Source organism: Cucurbita pepo, chromosome 20, assembly GCF_057944985.1.
Source record: "Cucurbita pepo subsp. pepo isolate OVF chromosome 20, ASM5794498v1, whole genome shotgun sequence".
NCBI classification, from domain to species: domain Eukaryota; kingdom Viridiplantae; phylum Streptophyta; class Magnoliopsida; order Cucurbitales; family Cucurbitaceae; genus Cucurbita; species Cucurbita pepo.
In genome coordinates, this window is record NC_141817.1 from 11,254,531 (window position 1) to 11,269,625 (window position 15,095).

Sequence of the window (15,095 nt, forward strand, 5' to 3'; positions counted from 1 at the left end):
AGAACAGGTGGGATTTCTTGGGCATGTAGTTTCAAGCGTGGGAATCACCGTAGACCCAACAGAGATTGAAGCGGTGACGAATTGGCCTCGCCCGACCACAGTGACTGAAGTACGAAGTTTCCTTGGACTAGCAGGGTATTATCGGCGGTTTGTGAAGGATTTCTCCAAGATCGCCACCCCCCTCACTGAGTTGACCAAGAAAGGAAAGTCGTTTACCTGGAATGATCAGTGCGAGGTTAGTTTCAAAGAACTTAAACGGAGGTTAGTAACAACCCCGATACTCACTGTACCGTTAGGAGATGGAGGCTTTGTAGTGTACAATGATGCTTCAAAAAGGGGGTTAGGATGTGTCCTCATGCAACATGGGAAGGTTATCGCCTATGCTTCACGTCAACTAAAAGAATACGAGCGAAACTATCCCACCTACGACCTAGAACTCGCAGCAGTGGTTTTTGCATTGAAGATTTGGAGACACTACCTTTATGGAGAAAGAACCCAAATTTTCACTGACCACAAGAGTCTTAAATACTTCTTTACTCAGAAGGAGTTAAACATGAGACAACGCAGGTGGTTGGAGTTGGTTAAAAACTATGACGTGGAGATACTCTATCACCCAGGAAAGGCGAATGTGGTAGCTGATGCGTTAAGCCGAAAATCAGCACACACATCTGTCCTAATCACTACACAAAAGGTGATCCAGCAGGATCTAGAACGCGCCGGTGTAGCGGTGGCCATGGGGGAGGTCGCCGCTCAGTTGGCCCAGTTAATGATTAACCGACCTTGAGGCAACGTCTTATTGAGAAACAACATGGTGATCCAGAGTTGGTTGGAAAAAGACGTTTGATAGATGTCAACCAGACAGAGGAGTTTTCATTGACAGCCGATGGGGGGCTCTTGTACCATGGGTGGTTGTGTGTGCCAAATGAAGAAGAACTGAAGGTAGAAATCCTAATCGAGGCTCACCACTCGCCATTCGCCCTACATCCTTGCAGTACCAAGATGTATCAGGATTTGAAACGATATTATTGGTGGCGGAATATGAAACGTGATGTGGCCGAGTTCGTGAGAAAGTGTCTGGTTTGTTAACAAGTCAAAGCCTCAAGGCAGAAGCCAGCGGGGCTATTACAACCACTTAGTGTACCTGAATGAAAGTGGGAGAACATCGCCATGGACTTTATCGTAGGTTAGTATAGGTTGAATTCCCATTTGCATCATTAGTATAGGTTAATATAGGTTGAATTGTAATCGCATTAATAAATCATAGGTCAGTATAGAACATTTATTTCAAAGTTGTTTTCCCTTTCTTTCCCTTGTATTCGTTATTCATGAGGTAATAAAAGACAAACTTATGTCGCAGTTATGATAAGAGCCCATTTAAAGTAAATTCCGCGTTTCAAGTATAGTAATGACCTTAGATTAAATAAGTAAAAATTTAGGGTCGTTACAGTTGGTATCAAAGCCCTAGGTTATAAATCTTATAGACTTGCTTACGAAGTAGGCTTGACATGTTCCACGGTCCAATTGCCGATGCTTCATCGCTGTTAGGTACACCTCGCTTAGGATGAGAGATGAATGGACATTTTTGTGATATATTTAATGTGATTGGCTTTAAACATTGAGTGTCATGATACCGTATGATTTTATGCTATGATGTGATCTTGTATCAATGCATGTCTTTATGTTACGACATTTATGTTTTCTTTTCCTTGAATGATATAGTAGAATGTAGATAATGTTATAAGTAAATCATATACTTAAATAGAATTATTTTCTTGGTTTCTAGAACCATGCCGCATAGAGGGCATAGAAGAGGTAGAGGAAGGAGAGGACGACCTCCCATTAAGAGATGGGGAAGAAGAGAAGCCAAAAGAACCTCTTCCCAAGAAGGGTCGACTACTGAACCCTATGCACTCGAACTACCATCGAGGGAACCTCCCCTACAAGTTGCACCCCTCCTAAAAACACACTCGTTCTACAAGCTGCACCCCTCCTAAAAACGCACCTCCCCTACAAGCTACACTACCTCCTGAAAACGCACCGCCCCCTCAAACTGCACCACAGGCTAGGTTGGACCCCACCACACGAATGGTTTTGGAGTCACTCTAGACAACGATGCAAACAATGTTGGCCACACAACAGGCCACATTGTTAGCTACGCAACAAGTCGCAACAATGGCCATGTTGGATTTCGATAATCAGCCAGGGAAATCCCTTCTTCTCGGTGAGAGGAAATCTTCGACAAGAGGTTGTTGGAAGAAAAATAAAATGCGTAAAAATAACAAAGAGAGAGAAAGGCTGAAATTTTGACTGCGCTTAAAATCAGTTTGTTTGATATTCTAAATAGATTTTCTATTTAAATATACATTATCATAAAAATGGCTGGAGGGTGGCCAACTAAATCTGTGCCACTCCCTACAAAATTTCCGTCTAAAACTTTGGTGATCCATTTGACATGTTTTTTTTAAATGGTCAAATGGAGGTATTCTGAAATCGTGTTAATCTAAATAAGGAAAAATGAAAAATTCAGGTTTTATCTAACAATCTCCTCCTAAAACCTGTGGTATATCTACCTTATTTTGTTTGAACTCCGATTTGAGCCCTATGGCTCGGTGTCTACCCTCTAGACTCCACGTCTTGTTTGGCCGCCTCTTCTTCGAGTTGGCGCGCTGCCAGTCCAGGTGGTTCACCTCTTCCTAATAGGTCTTCCATCTTTCGGTACCTGGCCGAGAGGTTGACTGGTTGTTCGGTGTCCCTGGCGTCATGTCCTCCAGACTCCACGTCTTTTCCTGCCGCCTCTTCTTTGAGTTGGCGCGCCGCCAGTCCAGGTGGTTCACCTCTTTCTAATAGGTCTTCCATCTTCCGGTACCTGGCCGAGAGGTTGACTGGTTGCTCTATCTCCAGCTTTAGGAAGTAAAGGCAGTTTGTCGTGCACCGAACTTGCGTGAGCAACCGTCGTCGATCATCGTAGATCCTAAGTAGCCCGCACTTGATGGAAATGTGGCAGCCGGCCTTATCGAGCTGACCCAGGCTCACAATATTAGCCTTGAGTCTCGGGATGAAGTAGACGCCGGTCAGCTTGTGATGATTGCCTCCCTTGTCGACGAACAGGATGGTGCCGTGCCCTTAAATCTCGACGACGGAGCCGTCGCCAAATTTCACCGTCCCTCGAATCCCCGAGTCAAGCTCGGAGAACGCAGACTTGGCCCCAGTCATATGGTTTGTTGCCCTCGTGTCGAGGACCCATCGCCGGTGCTCTTGCTGCTCACCTCTTTCTCTGATTTGAGCGAACATTCGCTCCTCCTTCAGTTGAATTGGCTCCCCAGCCGGTGCCGCCTTTGTTATGCACAATTGGAACTCTTCCTCGGGTTCGACGCTCACCGGAGCAGTTATGCCGTTGTCGATTACCTCTGTGGATTTGAGGAGCTCTTCTTCAGGTTCGACGCTCACCGGAGCAGTTATGCTGTCGTCGATTACCTCTATAGATTTTGGGAGCTCTTCCTCGGGTTCAACGCTCACCGGAGCAGTTATGTCGTCGTCGATTACCTCTGTGCATTTGGGGAGCTCTTCATCGGGAGTACGGACGTCAGGTAGGACTGATGCAGTCACCATGAAAAGGGCCAGCTCATCTTCGTGTTCGACGCTCACCGGAGCAGTTATGCCGTCGTCGATTACCTCTATGGATTTTGGGAGCTCTTCCTCGGGTTCAACGCTCACTAGAGCAGTTATGTCGTCGTCGATTACCTCTGTGGATTTGGGGAGCTCTTCCTTGGGAGTAGGGACGTCAGGTAGGACTGATGCAGTCACCATGAAAAGGGCCGGCTCATCTTCGGGTTCGACGCTCACCGGAGCAATTATGCCGTCGTCGATTACCTCTATGGATTTTGGGAGCTCTTCCTCGGGTTCAACGCTCACCGGAGCAGTTATGTCGTCGTCGATTACCTCTGTGGATTTGGGGAGCTCTTCCTCGGGAGTAGGGACGTCAGGTAGGACTGATGCAGTCACTATGAAAAGGGCCGGCTCATCCTCCTCGGATTGAGCCACATGGGCCTTCTCGGCCGTCTCCTTGTTCTTGAGCTTGCTCCAGCAATTCTTGCTCACGTGACCTCTCTTCCCACAGTACGAGCACTGGATTGGCCCGTCATCAGTCGACTCCTCCTTCTATTGATCCGCCTCAGTGAGGAGTAGACGACTTGCGGTGATGCTATTGGCGAGCCCCGTGATCCGCATTGAAAAATCATCGACGGATTTGCTGTCCTTCAAGTGGATCTTTGAGAGCTCCTTCCGCAGCTGCTCGATGTTGGATTCCCGCACTCACTGTACACCGACCCAAAGGGATTTGATTCCCTCTCAAGCCGATTGCGCGGTGCGCTTCGTGGAGAGAGATGCCAGCATCTCTGGGGACACAGATCGTAATATGGCGGCGAACGCCAGCCGATCCTCCCAACACTCAATCATTTCTCCTTCCTCTGGCTCGACAGCGTGCCATAACCCTTGCGCCTATAGGTTGACGCGCATCAACAAGGTCCACTCGTTATAGTTGGACCTTGTCAATATCGGATACTGAACGACGGCGGTCGTTGTCTCCCTGACCACTCGCTCAACGACACCTCGACGCCGTCATCATGACGTCAGCCTCTTCGTCGTGGTGGTGAAGGAGATGTCGGCACTTGGCGGCGGCGTGGAGGAGTGAGCAAGCCTGCTCGAGATGGACCCCACGATGTGCTTATTTTCGCACTTTGCATTTTCTTCCACTCAAACCTGAGACCTGTGTGTTGTTAGGTCGACACTCTAACCACTTAAGCTATTCAACTTGATTGTTGATAGGATGGCTCCTCCGCAATGATATACACCGATGGCTTCAACCTGGCTCTAATACCACTTGTTGGATTTTGATAATCAGCCAGGGAAATCCCTTCTTTTCGGTGAGAGGAAATCTTTGACAAGAGGTTGTTGAAAGAAAAATAAAATGCGTAAAAATAACAAAGAGAGAAAGGCTGAAATTTTGACTGCACTTACAATCAGGTTGTTTGATATTCTAAACAGATTTCCTATTTAAATATAAATTATCCTAAAAATGGCTGGAGGGTGGCCAACTAAATCTGTGCCACTCCCTACAAAATTTCCGTCTAAAACTTTGGTGATCCATTCGACGTGTTTGTCAAATGGTCAAATGGAGGTATTATGAAATCGTGTGAATCTAAATAAGGAAAAATGAAAAACTCAGGTTTTATCTAACAGACCATGCAACCAGCCAATGCGACGGCCACGCAACCGGTTGATGCGGCGGTCACACAACCGGCCAAAAACCCACAACCGGAAAGACTTCAGACAGTATGACCACTGTCCATTCGTCAGTTCAAAGCAAGATCCCACAGCAGCTCAGATGTGGATCGCAACCTTGGAAACGCCCATTGAATCAATGAGATGCCCTGATGACCATAAAGTAGCTTGCACGGCATATGTACTGCAAAGAGACACAAAAGTGTGGTGGGCGGATAATAAACAGAATATCAACTAGAGAGAGGGGATCACAACGTGGGAAACCTTTAAGGAAGCCTTCCTGAAATACTACTATCAAAAGGAAACCCGTTTAAAGAAACAGCAAGAATTTAACCATCTGACCCAAGACGAACGCACGATGGATTAGTATGATCAGAAATCCATGAGATTAAGAAGGTTCGCACCGTCACTAGCAGACACTTAAGAGAAATAGACAGAGAAATTTGTGTTGGGGTTGAACCCGAAGGCCCGCCGTATGTTGGAGGCATTTAACCCGAAAGCTTACGAAGAGGCCCTGAGGACGGCCAAGGCTCTAGAGGAACCTCCAGAGGAGAAAATTTCGGAGCCAACGGTTGTCGTAGGAAAGAAATGCCCTGTCAAGGACGGACCCACGGAATTCCAACTGCCACTCCAGAGACCTTGACATTAGAACAGGCAACCTACTCCACCCCCAGTAGCCCGATACCAAGTACCGAAAAAAATTCTGTGCCGCGACTATGGAAAAGAACATCATGGCAAATGTATGGTAGGCTCCGGTGTGTTTTATAGGTGTGGTCGTGCAGGTCACTTGGCTAGAGCTTGCTCTGCAAGGGACACGGGAAATCCAAGGTAACCCCTTAGAGGTTTGGTCATTCGAGAACCCACCATGCAAACCCACGCACAGACCAGGTGTTGGGTTTTATGTCCTAAAACTCATAGTTCGTAAACAAAAACATATTCTGTTTATAGTATGATTACTTGAACTATATGTAGAGACATAAGAGTGGATCAAGTTCAAGTATATAGTCAAAATGATCTATTGTACATGGATAAGGCTGAGTACCTTATTTTGGGGACACTATGGATGCAGCCCACTTTTGTATATGATATAAACAATGTGATCACTAAATTGTACATGTGGGGACATGTGAGTGGGGGCGTCCTATGCAATAAGTATTGCATAAGATCGGACCATGAAGAAAATCACTCTCACTTTATAATGTCATTAAATGTTGAGACTGATTTTTTTTTCATTCGATGACCTAGGTAACTCGATCTTAATCCTGAGCTAACTATGAACTCTTGATTATACGAAATTATCCTTAGATTTGCATGGGTAAGTGTGGCCCGAGTTCACCGACTCAATAAGCTTCCCATGTCAGGGGTAAGACTGGGTGAATAGCTGGAGACATAGGGTGTAAGATGGAATTCACTCCTACCCGTTTTAGGGATAGTAGAGAGGTTGTTCTCTTAAGTATTGACTCCAAGTCTCGGACAAGGGGCCCCACCCTCTCATTGGCCCAAGAGGGATTCGATTTGGTGGTTGTTCCACAAACAAATTATTCATTAGAGGATTAGTGGCACTTAAGGAACAAAAAGTAACTTTAGGGGTAAAACTGTAAATTGACCGAGCTCTAGTTACAAACAATCTGTGAAGGATCGACTTACTAATCATGGTTTTATCAAATGGACAGAAATATATCTATAGTAAGGGGAGTGCAACTACTAGGCTATAGTGGAGTGTTCTAGTAGTTAACGAATGTTGCTAAACAAGGTTAACGAGTTTAGCCGGTTAATCTCGGATTGTTGGAGCCCATGATCTGTAGGTTCATTAGATCCCTCTACTAGCTCATATCGGACTAAACCTTAGAACAGTATGACGAGTGAGTTCGAAGTGTTTGAATGCAAATTAGGGAATACATGTTAAATATATACGATATAGTTAACCGCATTTTGATTTAATTATGAATTGAACAAAAATGAGAGAATTGGGGATATTTAAATAAGATTTAAATATTTTAATTATAATAGTGATTCATAATCAATATGGGCCGGAATTGATTGGGATTGACATTTTATTGTAAATATTGATTAAATTGTTTAATTAATCATTTAATATTATTTTGATTTGAAATTAACTATTTAAATTAATTGTTGAATTAAAATGGAGAAAGTCAAAAGGTTGACTTCACCTAATGGAAAAATTCATGTTTGAGTTAGTGGAATATTGAGTGTGGTTTAACCAAACTTGCATGTTTGCCACATAATACCACAAATTTGAGTGGAATTTTGAGTGTCAAAATTTGGTTAACTCAAACTTGCATGCCACATAATCCCACAAATTTGAATGGAATTTTGAGTGTCAAAATTTGGTAATCTCAAATTTGCATGAACATCCAAATATGACTCTATAAATAGAGTGATCAAGGTACATGGAAATTTTTCTTGAAAAACTTTGAGAAAATCTCTCAAAACTCTCTCTTTACATATACTAAATTCCTATCAAGTTTCATCACTCACCGGATTCCACAATCCCGTTCTAAGGCCGAAGAATAATAGGGAAGACACTAGAGGTGGTTCGAAACCGTTCGTGAGGAAAAAGGAATTTGAACTATAAAAGGTTAGTATTCAAACTCATTGAGTTTTAATGCTTTTGAACATGCTAGCTAATTTACTATAATTGATGTACTTAGAGTGCCTAAGATCCAAATTGCTTCCGCACGTGTTATAGTAACACCATCACCACGGCATATGCAAGGACCAGTAAAGAGGCGGGAACGTCTGGCACCGTGGTGACAAGTATGCTGTAGCAATTTAGATTTTTCAATTTTTCCTTATATTGTTAAGATTTTTATTTTTATTTCCATATATGACAGATATTATATTGTTGCAATTATTTCCGTCGGAAAATATGCATGATTTCCAATAAGGAAGTTATTACCTTAATGGAAATGTTATGAAATCCTTATATTCCTATATTCCACCCTTCTCTTTCCTTGAAAATGACTTTTGCTCTCTAAACTTGTTTCTGTTTTCGAGGGTGTCTGAGAGTACATAAAAATCGAGAGTGTTACCTGGGAAAACGTGTGGGTTGGTTCGCTGGGTGGTTTTCTTGTTCGGCGAGTTCTCGAAATCGATTGCGTTGCTGTTTTGGAGGAAGAGTTGAGTGGAAGTTAGTGTCGACGTCGGAATCGCTGCGTTGAAGAAGGCAAACCGTCGGAAGCGAAGGAGGAGGAGGCCACGTAACCATCGTCAGAAACGGAGGAGATTGTGTCATCGGCGGTGGCGACACATCGAATTAGGGTTTTCGTGAGGGTTCGAGTGAAGGAGACGCATAGTCGGGTCGGGTTTCGGCCTCTAAACCAACCCACGAATGAACGCGGGCCCTATGCATTTCAGCACAACACGGACGGGTGCATGCAGCCTCGGTCTCGGCTCCACACGCGTGCTCTCAGCTCGGCTTGACATGTACTGTTAGGATCGCACAACAACGCACACGCTCGATCTAGATGATCACAAAGAGAAGGATAGAGAGAATTGCAAGGAGAACTCTGGCTAAAAGGATTTTTTATTGATGACTTCAGGCATGTACAACAAGAGAGTACAGAGAATAGAAAAGTACATTTCAAAGCTTTACTAGACGGGATATATATATGGTTCAGTCTACTAAATATAGCTTTACCAGATTTAACCATCTACTATATATAGCTATGTACCATATATAGCTTTACTGGATATAGCTTCACCATATATGGCTTTACCAAATATAGCTTTACCGGATATAGCCATTGACCAAGCTATAAATACAGGGAGCAGACTCCATAACTCAACAATTCTCCCACTTGGAGACTGATCCTACACCATACCAATTAGGGCTTTGCATAGCTTTAATTTTCCAACATCAACACATTTTGTCAACATGTCTGCTGGATTCTTTGCACCCTCTATCTTCTCCAAACACATATCGCCTTCTTCCACTAACCTGCGAGTGAAATGGTACCGTCTTCTAATGTGTTTTGTCCTTGAATGATAGACTGGGTTTTTCACCAACTGTATGGCACTCTGACTATCTGTATAAAGGATCTTCTTGCACTGCTTCCGGCCTAATTCTTCTAGATAGTCTGTCATCCATATCATCTCCTTTCCAGCTTCAGCTATGGCCACGTACTCAGCTTCAGTAGATGAAAGAGCAACGCATTTCTGAAGCTTGAACATCCAACTCACTGCTGTTCCATCTATAGTGTAGATATACCCAGATGTGCTCTTGCTGGAGTCTACATCTCCACTCAGATCAGCATCCACAAAACCTTGCAGAACTACTTTGCCATTGCCATAACAAAGTGTAGTATTGGATGTACCTCTCAGATATCTCAGAAGCCACTTCACAGCTTCCCAATGTTCCTTCCCTGGATTTGCCATGTACTTGCTAACAACTCCCACTGCATGTGTTATGTCAGGTCTAGTGCAGACCATAGCATACATCAAACTCCCAACTGCAGAAGCGTACGGAACTGATGCCATGTGCTCACGTTCCTCAACTGTCTTGGGAGATTGCCCCTTTGACAATTTAATATGATTTGCCAAGGGGGTAGTCCTGGGTTTAGCGTTATTCATCTTGAATTTGGACAACACCTTCTCAATGTACTGCTCTTGGGATAGATTTAATGTGCCAGCAGATCTATCTCGAGAAATCCTCATCCCAAGGATCTGCTTCGCTGCACCTAAATCTTTCATCTCAAATACTGAAGACAAGCTTGCCTTCAGGTGGTTTATCTCCCTCATACTTGATCCAGCAATTAGTATATCATCCACATACAGGAGTAGAAACACATAAGAATCAGTGTATTTCTTGAGATAGCAACACTGATCCTTTTCACTTCTGTGGAAACCACTCTTGCTCATGAAGGAGTCAAACTTCTTGTACCATTGTCTCGGTGCTTGTTTCAGTCCATACAAGCTCTTATTGAGCTTACATACCATGTGCTCCTTGCTTGGAGCTGCAAATCCTTCGGGTTGTTGCATATAGATCTCCTCATCTAGATCTCCATGTAAAAATGCCATTTTTACATCCATTTGCTCAAGGTGCAAATTCTCCGATGCAACAATACTCAGTAGAATTCGGATAGTAGTTAATTTCACAACTGGAGAAAAGATCTCAGCATAATCAATGCCTTTTCTTTGTGAATATCCTTTAACTACTAACCGAGCCTTAAACCTCCTTCTGCCATCTGGTTCAACCTTGATTTTGAACACCCATTTGTTCAACAGAGCTCTCTTTCCTGTAGGCAACTCAGTCAGCACCCACGTATTATTCCTTTCAAGTGAGCTCATCTCATCATCCATGGCTTGCTCCCACTTAGTTGAATCTTCCACTTGTAGGGCCTCATCAAAGGACTCTGGTTCTCCTTCGTCAGTCAGCAACAGATAGTGTAATGAGGTTGAATATCTGTCTGGTGCTCTGGTAGTTCTAGATGATCTTCTCAACACCTGCTCAGGTGCAACTTGCTCCACGTCTGGTTCTTCAGCAATAGGATCAGCCACGTCTGGTTCTTCAGCAATAGGATCAGGAGTTTCTTGAGCTTCTGTTGTACCATCACTGTGTGAATTTTCTTGCCACTCAAATTCAACTCCCACTTGCTTCGTAGTCTCAGAGTTTATCTTCTCTCTGTCCTTGTACATGACATTTTCATCAAAGGTCACATCACAGTGTCTTAGGATCTTCATATTTTTCTCATCCCAAAACCTATACCCGAACATGTCAGAGCCATAGCCTATGAAGTAGCATTTCACAGCCTTAGCATCAAGCTTATCTCTCTTCTCTGGATCAACATGAACATACGCAGTACAGCCAAAGGTTCTCAAGTGAGAGTACTTGAGTTCTTTTCCTGTCCATACTTCTTCGGGCAATTTGAACTTCAAGGGTACTGACGGCCCTCTATTAATCAAATATGCTGCTGTGTTCACAGCATCAGCCCAGAATGTCTTTGGCAATCCAGAATGAATCCTCATGCTTCTTGCTCGCTCATTCAAGGTTCTGTTCATCCTTTCTGCAATACCATTTTGTCTTGCCTTACCGGGAATTGTTCTTATTAATCTAATTCCCTCAGCTGCACAAAATGTTATAAACTCTGATTTGTTGTACTCTCCTCCATTGTCAGACCTCAGGCATTTGATCTTCAAGCCGGTCTGATTTTCAACTTCAGCTTTCCACTTCTTGAAGGTGGTAAACACATCTGACTTGTGTTTCAGAAAGTAAACCCATACCTTCCTGCTGAAGTCATCGATGAAGGTGACGTAGTACCTTGATCCACCAAGTGATGAAACTGGAGATGGTCCCCAGACGTCTGTATGGACCATTTCCAACCGCACTTTCTTCGGTTCTCTGGCAGCCTTTGTGAAACTAACTCGTTTCTGTTTGCCCATAACGCAGCTCTCACAAAGACCCATATCAACAGATTTTAAGCCTTCTAAAGCTCCTTTCGCAGTCAGCATCTTCATTCCTTTGACGCTCATATGTCCAAGTCTATTGTGCCATAGACTTGAATTGGAAGCACTCTCAGCAGCAGCAGTCATGTTTATACACTCTGCAGTAGTGTATAAGGTTCCGGATTTTGTGCCACGCGCAACAACCATGGCGCCCTTCACAATCTTCCAGGAACTCTTTCCAAACTCTGCTGCATAGCCTGTGCTATCCAACTGACCAATAGAGATCAGGTTCTTCTTGAGACCAGGAATGTATCTGACATCTTGTAATGTCCATTGATTTCCTGCTGGAGTTTGTATGGAGACATCTCCCTTTCCTTCAATCTCCAGAGTTTTATTGTCGGCAAGATACACCTTCCCGAAATTTCCTGATTTGAAATTTCGAAACAATTCCTTACTTGGAGACGAATGGAACGATGCACCTGAATCCAAAATCCAGGATTCAGCTGGGCTATCCACACTAAGGATTAAAACGTCCTCAGCATCTTCTGTTGTGTATATAGAATCATCATCATCTTCAGATTTATGATTCTGCTTCTTCTTTAGCTTTGTACAATCTGTCCGAAAGTGTCCTTTTCCCCCACAGCTCCAACACGTTACGTTGGGTTTTGTTTGGAGATTTTCCCCGGTTCTTTGATTTTGAACGCCCATGTTTGTTTGAGCTCTTTGATTTGCTTCTTCCCCTTCGATCAACACTGAGAGCATTGCCTGATGAATCTCCAATTTCCCGTTTGCGAATACTTTCGCTGAGAACTACATCTCAAATTTCATCAAACTTCAGTTTATCAGATCCTCGGGAACTGCTGATTGCGGCAACAACAGTATCCCATGACTCGGGTAAGGATGACATCAAAATCAACGCTTTAATTTCATCTTCGAAATTAATTTCCACCGAACCCAGTTGACTTATGATCATATTGAATTCATTTATATGATCCGCAACACGTCCACCTTCAGACATCTGTAGATTGAACAATCTACGCATCAAATACACCTTATTCATAGCCGACGGTTTTTCATACATATTTGACAGCGCCTTCATCAGATCTGACGTTGTCTTCTCCTTGATGATGTTAAACGCCATGTTTTTGGATAGCGTCAACCGGATCATCCCTAAGGCTTGTCGATCCTTGAGCTTCCGCTGTTCCGTGGTCATGGTATCCGGCTTCACCCCCAACAGAGGTTCGTGAAGATCTTTCTGGTACAGATAATCTTCAATCTGCATCTTCCAGAAACCGAAATCGGATCCATCGAACTTCTCAATTCCAATCTTTGAACTTTCCATCTTCACAGATCGTGGTGAATTTTGCCTTGCTCTGATACCAGTTGTTAGGATCGCACAACAACGCACACGCTCGATCTAGATGATCACAAAGAGAAGGATAGAGAGAATTGCAAGGAGAACTCTGGCTAAAAGGATTTTTTATTGATGACTTCAGGCATGTACAATAAGAGAGTACAGAGAATAGAAAAGTACATTTCAAAGCTTTACTAGACGGGATATATATATGGTTCAGTCTACTAAATATAGCTTTACCAGATTTAACCATCTACTATATATAGCTATGTACCATATATAGCTTTACCGGATATAGCTTCACCATATATGGCTTTACCAAATATAGCTTTACCGGATATAGCCATTGACCAAGCTATAAATACAGGGAGCAGACTCCATAACTCAACATGTACAACGGCTGGGCTCCATTAAATCCCGTGGCTCGTCTTGACGGCTTAGTTGGTCGAATCAGCAACTCGGCTTATCGGCTCGATATCACTATAATATATCGATTACAAGATTTTCGGCCCTTCCGAAGCTGTTACTGCCCTTAGTTTTACCATCTAAGGTTAGTATGGTTCCTAACCATCAAAGAAAGATTGTGTTGGGAGTTTATTTTGATAAATAGCATGAGATTTTGCTAGGGTATGTTATGAAAGGTTCCTAAGTTTTTATGTCGTTATTATAGGACATATTTAACCGTTGGAATTAGCTTGTTGTGAGTGACTTCGGCCAAGGCCATCACGGTAAGTGACTTACTGTTGAAGTTTTCTTACTGCGTGTTGTATGATGATGTGTGCCATGTGGCCCCCTGCATGCACCATATTTTATGTGATATGACTATATGATGTATGAATTATGTGACTGTTTCCGCTATGAAATGTTATGGATTATGTTGACTGTTGACTGTTTACGCTATGAAAAGTTATGGATGATGTTGACTGTTATGCTGTGAGAATATTGTTGATCTTCTCGTATCATATGCCATGAAAGTGTTGATCGATGCCATGAATATATGTAGTATTATCGAGTCATGTCATGAGATGCTTATGCAACTAGAGTGTATTTTCATGTTATGTAATATGCCATGTAATGTAAGTCATGTGAGATGCCATGTAATGTAAGAAACGTATATGCGATGTTAGCAATGCTTTTGTAATGCCATGTTAGGTATGTTAAGGGACCTCATGCACTTATGTATGTCACTTGCATCGGGATAATTCCCCTTTATGTTACGAAAGAATGAATTACGATATTTATGTTTGTCATGATATCATGCAGGCCCTTTTCTATTCTGTGGTGTCCGACAACGTGTAACACGTTGTGCCCAACCAAGCCATGCCGAGGGGGTATGTATACGAGCCCACCTGGTGGGTCCATGTACGAGTACATGGGCCGTGTGTGAAGGAGTACCGCACATCCAACCCTACCCAGAATAGAAAAGCGCCCAAGGTCATGTAAAGTTTATGAAAAGTAAGGTCCCGCTCATATGTTGCATGTGTTTGCATTTCTAACCCCAACAGTGGGGTGACTAACTGATTTCATAAAATACTAAGCCACGTGCTACCTACATTTTTTAGTCAAAGGCAAGGCGCCAATGTACGGTTGACGAGCTGAGGACACCATGGAAGTGGACGAGGGGCATTTTTAGTAGTTTATGTTTATTTGACTTATTTAAGTTAAAGCATTGAACATTGTTTTATTTAGATTTGTTTTGACTTCAGTTACAAAAGGTTTTATTTTCGGAGATATGTTTGTTTGGATTTTTGGATCTTTATGAAAGACTTTATTGATGAGCTTCCGTGAGTTATGTATGCATGGGTGACGTCACTAATTAGGTTTCAAAAACTAGGGGCCTTACAGTTGGTATCAGAGCTCTAGGTTATAGGCTTTGTAAACTGGCTTACAATGTAGGCGCTTTGTAAACTGGCTTACAATGTAGGCTTAACGTACTTCCATGGTCCTCCAGCAAATGCTCCGTCAGGTATGCCTTTTTAAAAATTAAAGTTTCTTAGTTAAATGATGCATGTAATAGTGAATATGTATTTTGTAATGAATGATATGATGTACATGT